Here is a 15,770-nt window from a genome sequence, read left to right on the forward strand (position 1 = left end):
AGCTAGGCGCACACACGACGATTTTAGTCGGCCGATTCCTGTCTAGATTGTCTAGATGGATGTTTTCATCAAAATGTGGCGACTGGCAATCTATACTTGGTCATAATCCTGGTCATAATATTAGACCAAGTAGACTCGCGTACACGCGCGAGGCGCGAGCGCCGCGACACAGTTTAAGGATATACAGTTCAATCAATCAATCAATCAATCAAAACTTTATTTAAGCACGGTAAAATCTACCGTATAAAAAGTGGGCTATAATTATATACATTCATTAGATATTAGGGACAAAATTACTAATACAACACAATACAATACAATTAAAATACAGATATATAAACTGATTTACAAGATTGCCGTGCGAGAGTCTGTTTTATAGGGAAAAAATGTTGTCAATCTCCCTTTTAAATTGGTTAAGAGAGCATAATGCTCGTACATTTTGAGGTAACTCATTCCACAACACCGCGCCACTATAACTAAAACTTCGTTTAGCATAATTTGTTCGCGGTTTTGGTACAAATAAAGCATTTTCAGAGTTTCTCAATTGTATCCTGTGCTGTGGAATTCAAATAAATTACGGAGATAATTCGGTGTTAAATCGTTAAGAATTTTGAACATTATTACAGCCTTGTGTTTTTTCCGGCGTGTCGAAAGATTGTCCCAACCTAGTTTAGTGAAAAGGTCGCTGGAACTTGCATCGTATCCAGATTTGGTAATTACCCTCGCTGCTCTATTTTGCAGTTTTTGCAATTTATCATTTAACGTGATATTTAAACCATCCCAAACTGAACTACAATAATCAAAATACGGTTGAATCAAAGCTCCGTAAATTTTGAGGGCAGTGCTTGTATCTATGAACTGGCGTATCCTTTTAAGAGCACCAATTGCCGACGCAACCTTTTTGGAAATGCCTTCAACGTGTCGCGCCCATACTAGGTGCTCATCAATTTGTAATCCTAATGATTTCGTATCTTTAACTCTCTTGATTATCTTCCCGTCAATTTCAATGTTTATTTGTTCATTATTGTGTATCATTAACCGTTGACGAGATCCAATTATCATAAATTCCGTTTTAGCGACATTTAGACTCAGTTTGTTAGCTATGAGCCATTGATTAAGATTTTTCAATTCAGAGTTAATTATTGATTCAAGCTCTGTTACAGATTTTGCCGCAATACTTATATTAGTATCATCAGCAAACATTCTCGGAGAGGCTCTTTCCAGACAATTAGGCAAATCGTTAATGTAAATTAAAAACAATAGTGGCCCCAAGTTGCTACCTTGAGGCACACCACAACTTATTTTAACAGCCTCAGATAATTCACCATTTACGCAACATCTTTGGCCACGGTTGCTTAGATATGATTCAAAGAGTTTGATGCCGCTTTGGTCAACACCATATTTCTTAGCTTCCGTAAGAGAATGGTGTGATCAATGGTATCAAATGCTTTTTTGAGGTCGATAAAGACCACTCCATTGAGTAAGCCATTATCTATGTTGATTGACCATTTGTCCGTTGCTTCTAATAAGGCAGTTAATGTACTGTGCAATGATCGAAAACCGGATTGAATTTTGGATATCAAATTATTAGCATTTAAATACTCATATAGCTGATCAAAAATCAGTTTTTCAAAAATCTTAGCAACACATGAAATTACGGATATTGGTCGATAGTTGTCCATATCATCTTTTCTACCTTTCTTAAAAATCGGCGTAACTCTTGCTAACTTCCATTCCGTTGGGAATATGCCAGTAGTTATAATCTTATCAAATATTAGAGTTAATGATGGGGCAACGATTTCAGCTGCAAGTTTTAAAAGTTTGCAGGGTATTTTATCCAGACCTGATGCTTTCTTTTCGTTAATCGTTCTTAATTTACTACAAACTGTATTTATTGTGGGGGTGTCAATGAGAATGTGGTTTCAGTTGGCTCAATATAAACCTCCGGTTCCACAGCAGATGGTGGTATATCAGATGCTAAATTCTCACCTACTTTTGCAAAGTGAGAATTAAACATTTCGGCTATGTCCTTAGGCGCATTTATTGTTTCTTCGCCAATTGTAATATTAGATATGGTCTTATGACTAGAATTATTACGAGAGCTTAATTCATTAATAAGTTTCCAAGTTGACTTTGGATTGTTCTGGTTGGTCTCAAGGTGTACTTTTCACTTTTTTAATTTCATTATTCGTAGAGTTCCTTAATGATTTATATTGTTGCCAAATCAATGTGTCTCCAGTCATTTTTGCTTTCTTTTTCAAAAAATCTCTCTGGCGCATTTTTTGTTTTAATTGATTAGTTATCCAAGGGGATTTCTTTTTCCCAATTCTTTTTAATCTGAGTGGAGCATGTTTATCAATGCAATTAAGTAACATCCCTTTCCATCTTACCCACATTTCATTAGGTTCATTGCACAAATTTAATTCTAACCATTGCTGTTGTTTTAAATCTCCTATAAAGTTTCCTCTATGAAAATTTTTCATACTCCTTATTTCAACTAATCGCGCTTCCGCTTTCTTATAATGAACCTTATGTGTCATATAAACTAAAAACATGATCACTTATGGAAAGATCAATTATACCTGATTTATGATCTTTGTTGGGGCATTTGTAACGCAAAGATCAATTAGCGTTGAGGAATATGGTGTAGTTCCACAGGTAGCCCGCTATTGGATTTGCTTTTAGTTAAATATTAAACACATTCTATGCAAAACGACATGAAGTGTCATCTTCCTTCATTCACTGCCGACATATTATCGCAGGCGCCAATTCGTGCGGTGCAGTGTAACCTTTATGTATATATTAATATAAGGTTGGCAACTCTTTGTCGTATTTTCACATTTACGAATTACATACACAAATTACACATGAAAATACTCGTACTTAAACACAAATATACACAAAAACTAAATCTATGTGGGAACTGACTCTCCTAAAACATTTCCGAAACATTTGTTTGTCTTTAAAGCCATTGCAAAATATGTGAAATTTACGAAAATACAAACACTTTTTGGTTGAATTTTTTGAAAAGCCGTCGGGATCCCATCACCCTGCCTACGTCACAGCAAACACGCAATATGATTGGCTTGGTTGAAGTTTACGTAACATTTCAAATCCAGCCAATCATATTGCGTGTTTGCTGTGACGTAGAGCAGGGTGATGGGATCCCGACGGCTTTTCAAAAAATTCAACCAAAAAGTGTTTGTATTTCGTAAATTTGACATATTTGCAATGGCTTTAAAGACAAACAAATGTTTCGGAAATGTTTAGGAGAGTCAGTTCCCACATAGATTTAGTTTTTTGTGTATATTTTGTGTTTAAGTACGAGTTTTCATGTGTAATTTGGTATGTAATTCGTAAATGTGAAAATACGACAAAGAGTTGCCAACCTTATATTAATATATACATAAAGGTTACACTGCACCGCACGAATTGGCGCCTGCGATAATATGTCGGCAGTGAATGAAGGAAGATGACACTTCATGTCGTTTTGCATAGAATGTGTTTAATATTTAACTAAAAGCAATCCAATAGCGGGCTACCTGTGGAACTACCCTATTCCTCAACGCATTGATCTTTGCGTTACAAATGCCCCAACAAAGATCATAAATTCAGGTATAATTGATCTTTCCATAAGTGATCATGTTTTAGTTTATATGACACATAAGGTTCATTATAAGAAAGCGGAAGCGCGATTAGTTGAAATAAGGAGTATGAAAATTTTCATAGAGGAACTTTATAGGAGATTTAAAACAACAGCAATGGTTAGAATTAAATTTGTGCAATGAACCTAATGAAATGTGGGTAAGATGGAAAGGGATGTTACTTAATTGCATTGATAAACATGCTCCACTCAGATTAAAAAGAATTGGGAAAAAGAAATCCCCTTGGATAACTAATCAATTAAAACAAAAAATGCGCCAGAGAGTTTTTTGAAAAAGAAAGCAAAAATGACTGGAGACACATTGATTTGGCAACAATATAAATCATTAAGGAACTCTACGAATAATGAAATTAAAAAAGTGAAAACTTTACTGATAACCTTGAGACCAACCAGAACAATCCAAAGTCAACTTGGAAACTTATTAATGAATTAAGCTCTCGTAATAATTCTAGTCATAAGACCATATCTAATATTACAATTGGCGAAGAAACAATAAATGCGCCTAAGGACATAGCCGAAATGTTTAATTCTCACTTTGCAAAAGTAGGTGAGAATTTAGCATCTGATATACCACCATCTGCTGTGGAACCGGAGGTTTATATTGAGCCAACTGAAACCACATTCTCATTGACACCCCCCACAATAAATACAGTTTGTAGTAAATTAAGAACGATTAACGAAAAGAAAGCATCAGGTCTGGATAAAATACCCTGCAAACTTTTAAAACTTGCAGCTGAAATCGTTGCCCCATCATTAACTCTAATATTTGATAAGATTATAACTACTGGCATATTCCCAACGGAATGGAAGTTAGCAAGAGTTACGCCGATTTTTAAGAAAGGTAGAAAAGATGATATGGACAACTATCGACCAATATCCGTAATTTCATGTGTTGCTAAGATTTTTGAAAAACTGATTTTTGATCAGCTATATGAGTATTTAAATGCTAATAATTTGATATCCAAAATTCAATCCGGTTTTCGATCATTGCACAGTACATTAACTGCCTTATTAGAAGCAACGGACAAATGGTCAATCAACATAGATAATGGCTTACTCAATGGAGTGGTCTTTATCGACCTCAAAAAAGCATTTGATACCATTGATCACACCATTCTCTTACGGAAGCTAAGAATATATGGTGTTGACCAAAGCGGCATCAAACTCTTTGAATCATATCTAAGCAACCGTGGCCAAAGATGTTGCGTAAATGGTGAATTATCTGAGGCTGTTAAAATAAGTTGTGGTGTGCCTCAAGGTAGCAACTTGGGGCCACTATTGTTTTTAATTTACATTAACGATTTGCCTAATTGTCTGGAAAGAGCCTCTCCGAGAATGTTTGCTGATGATACAATATAAGTATTGCGGCAAAATCTGTAACAGAGCTTGAATCAATAATTAACTCTGAATTGAAAAATCTTAATCAATGGCTCATAGCTAACAAACTGAGTCTAAATGTCGCTAAAACGGAATTTATGATAATTGGATCTCGTCAACGGTTAATGATACACAATAATGAACAAATAAACATTGAAATTGACGGGAAGATAATCAAGAGAGTTAAAGATACGAAATCATTAGGATTACAAATTGATGAGCACCTAGTATGGGCGCGACACGTTGAAGGCATTTCCAAAAAGGTTGCGTCGGCAATTGGTGCTCTTAAAAGGATACGCCAGTTCATAGATACAAGCACTGCCCTCAAAATTTACGGAGCTTTGATTCAACCGTATTTTGATTATTGTAGTTCAGTTTGGGATGGTTTAAATATCACGTTAAATGATAAATTGCAAAAACTGCAAAATAGAGCAGCGAGGGTAATTACCAAATCTGGATACGATGCAAGTTCCAGCGACCTTTTCACTAAACTAGGTTGGGACAATCTTTCGACACGCCGGAAAAAACACAAGGCTGTAATAATGTTCAAAATTCTTAACGATTTAACACCGAATTATCTCCGTAATTTATTTGAATTCTACAGCACAGGATACAATTTGAGAAACTCTGAAAATGCTTTATTTGTACCAAAACCGCGAACAAATTATGCTAAACGAAGTTTTAGTTATAGTGGCGCGGTGTTGTGGAATGAGTTACCTCAAAATGTACGAGCATTATGCTCTCTTAACCAATTTAAAAGGGAGATTGACAACATTTTTTCCCTATAAAACAGACTCTCGCACGGCAATCTTGTAAATCAGTTTATATATCTGTATTTTAAATTGTATTGTATTGTGTTGTATTTAGTAATTTTGTCCCTAAATATCTAATGAATGTATATAATTATAGCCCACTTTTTATACTGTAGATTTTACCGTGCTTAAATAAAGTTTTTGATTGATTGATTGATTGAACTGTATATCCTTAAACTGTGTCGCGGCGCTCGCGCCTCGCGCGTGTACGCGAGTCTACTTGGTCTAATATTATTACCAGGATTATGACCAAGTATAGATCGCCAGTCGCCACATTTTGATGAAAACATCCATCTAGACAATCTAGACAGGATCGGCCGACTAAAATCGTCGTGTGTGCGCCTAGCTTTATGAAATAAACAAGATTGGATTTTTATATCTACACAAAAAAGGATTATGCATCAAACAACGAAAAGGTATGTACATAAATCTTATAGGTAGTTCAAAGGGCCCTGTCTACAATTTAACTGGCTTTAAGAATATATTTGCATGTGTATCTACAATAATATGCAAATATATGTCACATGCGTTGCCATTTGCCTTTGCATTCCGAGCCTATCGGCTTTCTACTTATAAATACTTATGTGCTAAAGCTTGTAATTGCGAATTATCTGACAATATTCTTTATAAAACTTTAACGTTGGACTATGTTTTATATATATTCACTCCCTGAATGATTTCTATATTAAGCGATTGAATTTTGATACGGCATGTCACAACACAATCTCATAATTTATAATTGTACATGTACAATACAAACAAAATATTGAAAATTTCTCATTTGGCTTAGGGTTGTACAAATACTTTCGTTAAATATAATTCAGCTACAACTTTGAACTAAAAAAAACAGGGCTACACAATAGCCCTGAAAATCGTAATGAGCGTGATAACTCTGGATAGCTCTAACATTGACCTTATCATTGATGCTAATAAGCTTAACATTTGCCTTATCATTTGATAATTTTGAGCAAAGCTCTCTTTATTATTGTATAAATGTGTACCAAATGGCACTGAATAGTCACAATGCATATCGATGACTTATATTTATGATGATTTCTCTGATGTAAAGCCGTAATATTTAAAAATATAGCATCTTAACATTGACCTTATCATTATGCTAATTAGCTTAACATTCACCTTATCATTTGATAATTTTGAAAAAAATTCCCATTATTTTTGTGTAAATGTGTACTAAATGTCACCATATAGTCACAAGACATATCGATGAGCTATATTTATGATGAATCTTCTGATGCAAAGCCAAAATATTTAAAAATATAACATCTTAACATTGACCTTATCATTATGCTAATTAGCTTAACATTCACCTTATCATTTGATAATTTTGAGCAAAACTCTCTTTATTATTGTATAAATGTGTACCAAATGGCAATAATAGTCACATGCATATTGATGACTTATATTGATAATGATTCCTCTGATGTAAAGCCAAAGTATAGAAAATATAGCATTTTAACATTGACCTTATCATTATATTTTGTTGTATTGTTCACTCCCCCTGGTAAATGGTTCTTTTGCCACAAATAGACTCCTTAAGTAGATAAGTTGAAAATAATGGGAAAATAAAAGTGGCATCTTAACATTCTACTTATCATGTAGTGTGGACGCGGACGGGGACGGGGACGCGGACGGGACGCGGACGGGGACGCGGACGCCAAGACTTAGCAATAGCTCTCTTGCACTAAAGTGCAGGCGAGCTAAAAAAGAGTTCTTAAAAGTGTACTTCAGAGTTTAAATAAAACAAATATCACTTTGCAACTCATATAGTTGCTAAAATCATTGAATATAATAATAATCGGAAAACAACATTCGACGTTTAGTGCTTGTATGGTTATTATAATTATATGTGCTGTTATGATGTTTTGAAGGTTTAGCTATAGAAAAGTTTAACACTCACTTAAACTGCAACGTACTGCAGCTGGCAACAGGTGATTTCTGTTCACCTTTACGACTGTCTTTGTTTCCGAAAACTTGCACGAGTTATTTCATAATATTAGCGTAGAAGGTTAGGTCTGGGTAGCGCACGAAATATTTTGCTTCGTTTAAAATGTCGAGGGGTTGCTGCATGCATGTATTTCTAGTATATTTATTAATTGCACTATTTTGCATGCATTGAATATCCCCCAAATCCCTGTAATATGGCTATAGATTTATTTGGGGGTCATACAAAACAAATAATATGAATGTTTTCATTTATGCAATGGTAAGATTTGCCATGTTGCATGGAACTTTCCATCTTTTAGCTAATATTATATTAAAATAATATGTTTTAGTTCTACAATGTACATGGACACCTAGGGTCTAGTCAACTAGAATCTCGCCTAGTCTCGAAAGTCTTTCCTAGAATCTGTCAAGGTCAATTATATGATAATTCAGAAGAGACTTTATATGTGATTTATATATGTCAAATATATGATAGTTCAGAACTCAGAAGAGACAAATTTCAATTACCACAACATACGCGGGACGTCGGAAACTGTCGAATTGTAACCGAAGGTGCTTCATCTGCTGTGAAAACACTACAGCACTTTACTTATCATTCGACATTATGACAGCTAACATCACATTTTCATGGAAGGACGAATTAATACAACTTATCAACATGTGTTTTTCCAGTTATGAAAATTCTAAATGAACTGACGGAAAAGACAAAAGAAAGATGGATACCTATCCCGGGGATGAACGTCAAACATTTAGAAACAAACGGTTTATTCGAATGATTTGGCGCGCGTGCGTTCATCATACGTTATGAAATCTTGGATGCGCTTGTCGATAACATGAAAATTGGTGTATGGAAAAAATATAGCACTCGTGCATTCGTTATGGACATATTGACAGATGTTACGAACAAATAAAAATTAAAGTATGAACTAGAGGTGGGGAAGCATCGCAAAGCATACATAGAAACGAACTTTTAAATAAACAGTCCTATGTTATGAAATACTATTATTGTACTAAATACTAAATGTGTAACCTCACAAATAATATTTTCCTCGCAATCCTAACTGTGTACTTAATTACGGTTTACTAACGTCACACTCTCATCCTGCGTAAAGACCACGCATATCTTCGGGAAATCCGACAGTTTCCGACGTCTCGCGTGGGGTCCACGCGGTGCGTGATTTCCTCGCTTTATAGGGGGGAGGTACCCACTAATGTTTAATCACTGTGGTAATCAGTCGGACATTGAAAGCCATCATTCATCATTTAAATAAATGTGTATTGCTGAGTAGTACTTACCACGAATTAAGGTATGTCCTAGGAACTGGATTTTCCTCCAAATCATTTGAAAGTCTCAGTAATAATGGCACTTAAACTTGTGATAGTATTGTGATAATATAACATACTATTTGAATACCATAAGCACAATTCACTGTTCATTTGACTCTCAATCAATTGTTTTTTGAGATATGGCAAGCAAAACCTTGCCATTGTGCAGGTATTGAAATTAGACCTTGCCATTGTGTAGATAATTTATTGAAATTGAAACCAGCCATTGTGAAGGTATAATAAAACGACAGCCTTCTGCAGCATTCTGCTGATATATTAAAACTATATAATTCAAGGCCAAATATGGGCATCTTACTTAAGTTCATCCTTCCAGGATTAGTTCACACCACAATTTTCTAGACCGTTGAAACAATCTCTCCTGTCTGAATGGCAATCTTTGGAGTTAAATACTGTTAATGTTTTATATTAATGTATTTTGTCATATCTCAAGAAACGATTGATTAAGTGTCAAAAGAACAGTGAATTGTGCTTATGGTATATTCAAATTATATACTATCACAATGTTTATGTGCCATTATTACTGAGACTTTCAAATGATGTGGAGAAAAATCAAGGTCATAGGACATACCTTCTTGGTTCCTACTACTCAGCAATACACGTTTAATCAGTGATGAATGATGGCATTATTTGTTGACTGATTGTGGACTGATTACCACAGTGATATGATATTGTCATAAAATTTGCAAACAAGCCACGCAGTATTAAGATTTGTACGCTCGTATTAATCCGATTGTGGTCAAAATTGCTCAACCACAACGTTGGTTGACGTTACCTTCACTTTTATATAGAAATTTGCCAAAACTCAAACCAGCCCTTCAATAAAATTCTGAATAAATATCACTGAGCTATACTATAATTCATGGAAGGAGTGCTCCTCGAATTTCAGCAACTTCGCACACCCTACTTTTGGGGTTTTGGAGGTCTTCGGGCTCATGGGGAGGTTCGTGTTGTACATTTTCCTTTTATTTTATTTTGCATGCAAAAGGAAATATTAACGTACATTTTTGTTATTAAACTATGGTACAGAAACTATAAACAACGTGCTATACCTTTAAAAATATTTACAGCGTAAATATTTTGGATCTTGTACTTTGTATGATTTACCGAGCATTAGGGAAGTTAAAGGTATCAGAAAACCTACTGAATTGATATCAAAATCACTAGGTCTTACTTGGTCGGGAGGCTATGATTCACTTAAGCAGTTTGTTGCTGAATCACTGAGGTAACAGGGTACCTGGACTCAACCTGGTGGGGATAGAAAACTGTTTACAGCCATTAGTGTTTCCCTACATGGAGAAGTTCCCTTACATAGTGGAAGGGGAAAAAGCAGTCAGATCAAGAAGGAGGTTTGTAGACATATTAGCGACTAATCAAGCGAGTCGGCTGGAATTTCTAAAGAAATTGGAGAGCTAAAACATGGGCAGATTCTAAATCGAAAAAGCAATTCGAGAATTGTCAGAAAAATTTGAACATATCAGTACTGTTATATCACAGGTTCGCGTTTTTACTGGAAAAAATAACGAAAGTATCATACAAGAATCATTAGATCATCCCGATGAACATTTGAATTTGCATACTGACTTACATGCAATGCCGAAGAATATCTTTGTGATACAAACAAAGCATATAACGACAAGCCTGCTAACGCAGAGCAATTAAAAGGCATTGATTAACCAGAATTTTTAGGAGGTATAAATCCGACAGAAATGACGAAATTAACCTGCCGCACGAGGATTCAACTGATTCGAACCATGTTCATCCAACAAAATCTCGAAAATAATAAAGATACTGTAACAATTGATGATTTAGTCGTTACCAACATACAAAGCGAAAAGAATAAGAATAAGTCAACATATGCCAGAGTTGCTGCATTTAAGCCTGTCGAAAGATCTATTAATAAAAATGCTCTAAAACCAGAACAAAAAAATACTCCCATTAACAACAATAGCGAGATTAGTGCCGACGGAGATTAGTGCCGACGCATCCAAGTTGGCATCTTGCGCAAACGCTTTTATAAACGATGTAGGCGCAGTCCTCGAAACTTAATTACGGTGAAAGTATCAAAACCTGGCCCTCCTACTTCAAAAGCTGTCCAAAATGTCTAATAATAAATGCTCGATCACTAGCTAAACCTGATGCTCCATCCGCAATGCATATGGAATTTAGTTCAAACAATATTGATATTTGCTTTGTATCGGAAACCTGGATTAACTGTAATATTTAATCCAGCCTTGTATGTCCTAATAATGGCTGCAATATTGTGCGAAAGGATCGTCTAAACTTCCGGCAGGGGGTGGGGTAGCCATCCTTTATAGAAACAACTGGAAAGTACAAAATGTTTACTCCAGTAAAAACTTTGAATGTTTATGGTGCGAAATTCAAAAAGACAACGCTGAATACTTTATTGCTGCTTTATTAGAGAATTATTAGAGTTTCTATCCGATAGATGTGAAGAAATTCTCTAAATTCTTCAGCAAAATCTCTAAATTTTCAGCAAGAATAATAATTGAAGGAGATATTAACCAACTCCCAATTAAAGACTTCTGTATACAACACAATTTACAACAATTGGTCACTAAATCTACTAGAGGTCAGCGAGTTCTCGACATATTTATTACTAACTGGCCGCATTTATGGAAACAGCCTACAGAGTTTAACGGACTGGTAAGATCTGATCACATGGCGATTATCGTCAATCCACGTGTCCAAGCTAAATCGGAAAGAAAATATGTGTATTTTAGAGACGTTAGGGAACATAGAAAGATTAATATGAAGAAACGTTTACAAGAATGATTGGAGCTCAATCTACAATACTAACGATGTAGATAAAGCGACTACTCTGTTGAATGACTAGATCTCGTTTATGTTTAAAGAATGTTTCCCCCTATTAAAGGTAAAGTATCTACACGCGACCCTCCTTACATGTCACCACTGGTCAAACATGTATGCAATAACGTAACAAACAAATAAATACAGGGATAAATCCACACATTCAAGAGCGAATCAATAAGTTAATTCGATTAAATCAAATCCGATCCGTCAATGAGGAGAACAAAAATCATAAACAAGGGTCGCGAAAATGGTGGGATACCGTGAATAAGATAACAAGAAGAAAGACTAAAGTAAATAATTTGAGTCTGTCTATTGATCCAAAGCTTATGAATTCCCATTTCCAAACCATAAATACTGACAAAAACTACTCAACTACAGAACGCTTACCAATCCCAGAAGGAACTCGTATTCCTGTAGTTGATGTTTCTATGGTCGAACGCTTTATGATGAAACAAAAAAGTACTGCGCCTGGTCCTGATAGCCTGCCCTACTGGGTATGGAGAGATTATGCACAATATCTAGCACCGATAGTTACTAAAATATTAAATTCCTCTCTCAGTCAGCAATATGTCCCCTTAAAATGGAAACTTGTTAATATTACTCCAATTCCGAAAGAATCTCATCCAACAGATTGTTTCCACCTCGGACCAATATCGCTAACCGATATTATTATGAGAATTTTGGAAAAAAAATGTTTTTAAGCGAAATATCACCTCAGCTAAAAAGATAATAGATAAAAACCAATTCGCCTATAAAGTGGGTACAAACACTACAACTGCTCTTCTTAAGTGCCAACATAACTGGCTGAAATGGTTAGAGGACGATGCCAAACATGTTCTATAGTTATTCGTTTGATCTAAGTAAAGCATTCGATACCGTTCCTCATGATATCGTTTGTGAAAAATTGAAAACAACTTATCTAAATCTATATATAATAAACTGGATGAATAATTTTCTATCTAACGGAAAACAAAGAGTTGTGGTGGATGGAATTGAAACGGTATATGTCCATATCAGTAGAGGTGTGCCACAAGGTACTGTGTTGGGCCCTTTCCTTTTTCTCTGATGATAAACGATATAAAACCAAAAGATCCAGATAAAATATGTTGGTCAAATTCGCAGATGACATGATATTTAGTGTGCACCGGTTACCATTTCTGGGGATACTGCTTCTAACAAAGTTAAAAACATCAAAGATTGGACATATGAAAACAGAATGACTCTGAATCTATCTAAGACATGGGAAATGGTCATAAGTAAGAGATCACTAAATCAGTTACCACCCACACGTTTGTTGTGGCTAAATTTACCATAAAGACTTTACATACTTAGATACATACAAGTGATGACCAGTACAAGAAAAAGTGTATTAACTATGAAATGAATCAAGTGTATTCTGTATGTCGGTAATAACTGGATCTGGGCCTGTGTGTGTTATTAGAGAGATTTCAATGGTCACATCACTTTGTATTAAAATATATGTTGCAGAAATGCTTAGTGGGTTGGCCAATAAGGTGTAACTGCCTCATATAAGGTAAAGATGGGTTATAAGAGAAATGCAAGTTGAGCTGCAGCCTTCAAATAATTTATATTTTTACCTTTTTTATTTGACATTGACTATTGTATGTTCCCTCAATCTAACATACAGCCCAATACCTTGTATTTATTTTCTACCAGGCTGACTGCTGCCTTGACGCATCTGCACATGTTTCAATTGCATTAAAATAAACCACAGTTCTGGGGCCGGTTGTATGAAAGCCGGATAGCGCTATCCACCGGATAGTGATTTTTTAACCGTTCTAAAATGCTCGAAAAGCGATAAAATTTCATCATTGGGACCAAAAATTATTAAAGAGAATCCTTGATTTAGGAGCACTAATACTCAATCAAAGTTATAGGAAACAACGGGCGATTCTGAAGCGATTGAAAAAAACACTATCCGGTGAATAGCGCTATCCGGCTTTCATAAAACCGGCCCCTGCTTTGCAAACCTTGTGAGACATTTTCATAGAAAAACCCGAACTATTAAGAAAGGAATTAACAGACCTCACCAGTACCATTTATTCATCATTAAATGGCGTTATTTAATTCAAAAATAAATTATTTAAAGGCTTTAACTTAACTTGCATTTTTCTATATTATAACCCATTTTTACCTTATATGAGGCAGTTGCACCTTATTTGGCACAACCCACTAAGCGTTTTCTGCAACAAATATTTTAATACAAAGTGATGTGACCATTGGAATTTTTCTAAAGACACACACAGGGCCAGATCCATTGATTACCTACATACAGAATACACTTGATTCATTTCTTATGGGCAGCTCGTATTAATGTAATCAATATTTAAATTCTTGCAAAAGACAATTTCTATAAAATGCCATTGTCCTTGGAGATCCTTTTAGAGAAGTAGTAATATTAAACGCACCTCGGTACCTGCTGTTTTTTCAACCGCCCAAAAAGAAATACGAGGTGTTTGTGACTTCTTCCTCGACGAATCCCACAAAACATGTGTTAAATTGTGGTATAATTCGCCCATGTGTTTAAGAAATTCACATTTGAAAGGTGTATACGACTGTTTTACATGTACTCATCTCTGTCACACTCTAAAACGTAGTCGAAAATACTGAAATATTTGCTTTTGATTCAGTTCATTTGAATGTAAAACAGGTCCCCAATGTTCTTGAATGTGTGCTTTTGTTTGAAATGGTATGTTTGATTTGATTTAGTTGTCTACCTTGCGATAACAAGACAAAAACAGTGGAAAATATCACATTTTCCCTATAGTTCACATTTTCACTATGGTCACAGTAAGATAGCTGCCGCACTCTATTTCCGGCTTCAATTTCTGTATCTATAGTTGCTCTCTCCATTTGTTATAGCTCAGTGGTAATAATAGACACGCTCTCGTAAGTGGTTACTATGATAATGATTTGTGACGTCACTAAACCATGACGTCAGATAGTTATCCCTCCTTGTTTTAGATGGAAGTTCGTCGAGAATCTTAACGTTTATGAAATTAGTATGAAATATTATCTATGCGCGTGGACAGAGTTTATTTAGATAATTATCAGTGCTGATATTCTGCGTTCTGGAGGTCTTTGATTTTCTTTTATGGGATAGCGCTCATTACGTATTCCTTCATCCTCTTTGTGGAAATCGGTATCAGCGAGGTGAGCTCGTGATGGTGTTGCGAGACCAGTTCGGTAGTTTGACGACCATTTTTCGACGACCATTGCTCTTATACAAGTTTACAATGCCATAATTCTGCCACAATTTGACTACTGTAGCCTTGTTGGGATACTTGTAGTAGTTATTTGATCGAAAAGTTACAAAAATGCAAAACAGGGCTGCACGAGTTATAACTGGTAAATCGTATGAAACAAGGTCGAGTGAAATCCTAGCAGACCTTGGGTGGCTACCATTGGCAAAACGATGAAAATAAAAAAGGCAACGTTTATGTACAATATAAGAAACAAAATCACAATGAATCTATGATAAATATGTTTAAAATAAGCAACAATGAAGCTCATAATCTACGAAGTAACGAAATTAATTTTCAAATTCCAAAGCCAAGGACAAACTTTATGAAGAAAGCATCAGCTTTTCGGCGTAACATTGTGGAATGATCTGCCAACCACTGCAAACAACAAGAGCTAACAATTGCTCAATTTAAAATATTCTTGGTAGCCATTTTACGTCGTATAATTAGTAATTTCTTTTATTTCTTATACTTTCATAAATTATATAATTGTGTGTGTTAATTTTTGTA

At 35.2% G+C, this 15,770-nt stretch overlaps 1 pseudogene; it reads right to left on the bottom strand.

The window, feature by feature from the left end:
• Window positions 1–333: 333 nt before the first annotated feature.
• Window positions 334–1,402, bottom strand: LOC114544071 (annotated as a pseudogene).
• Window positions 1,403–15,770: the final 14,368 nt, after the last annotated feature.

This window comes from Dendronephthya gigantea, unplaced genomic scaffold (assembly GCF_004324835.1).
Source record: "Dendronephthya gigantea isolate DGI-Jeju-01 unplaced genomic scaffold, DenGig_1.0 000639F, whole genome shotgun sequence".
NCBI lineage: Eukaryota > Metazoa > Cnidaria > Anthozoa > Malacalcyonacea > Nephtheidae > Dendronephthya > Dendronephthya gigantea.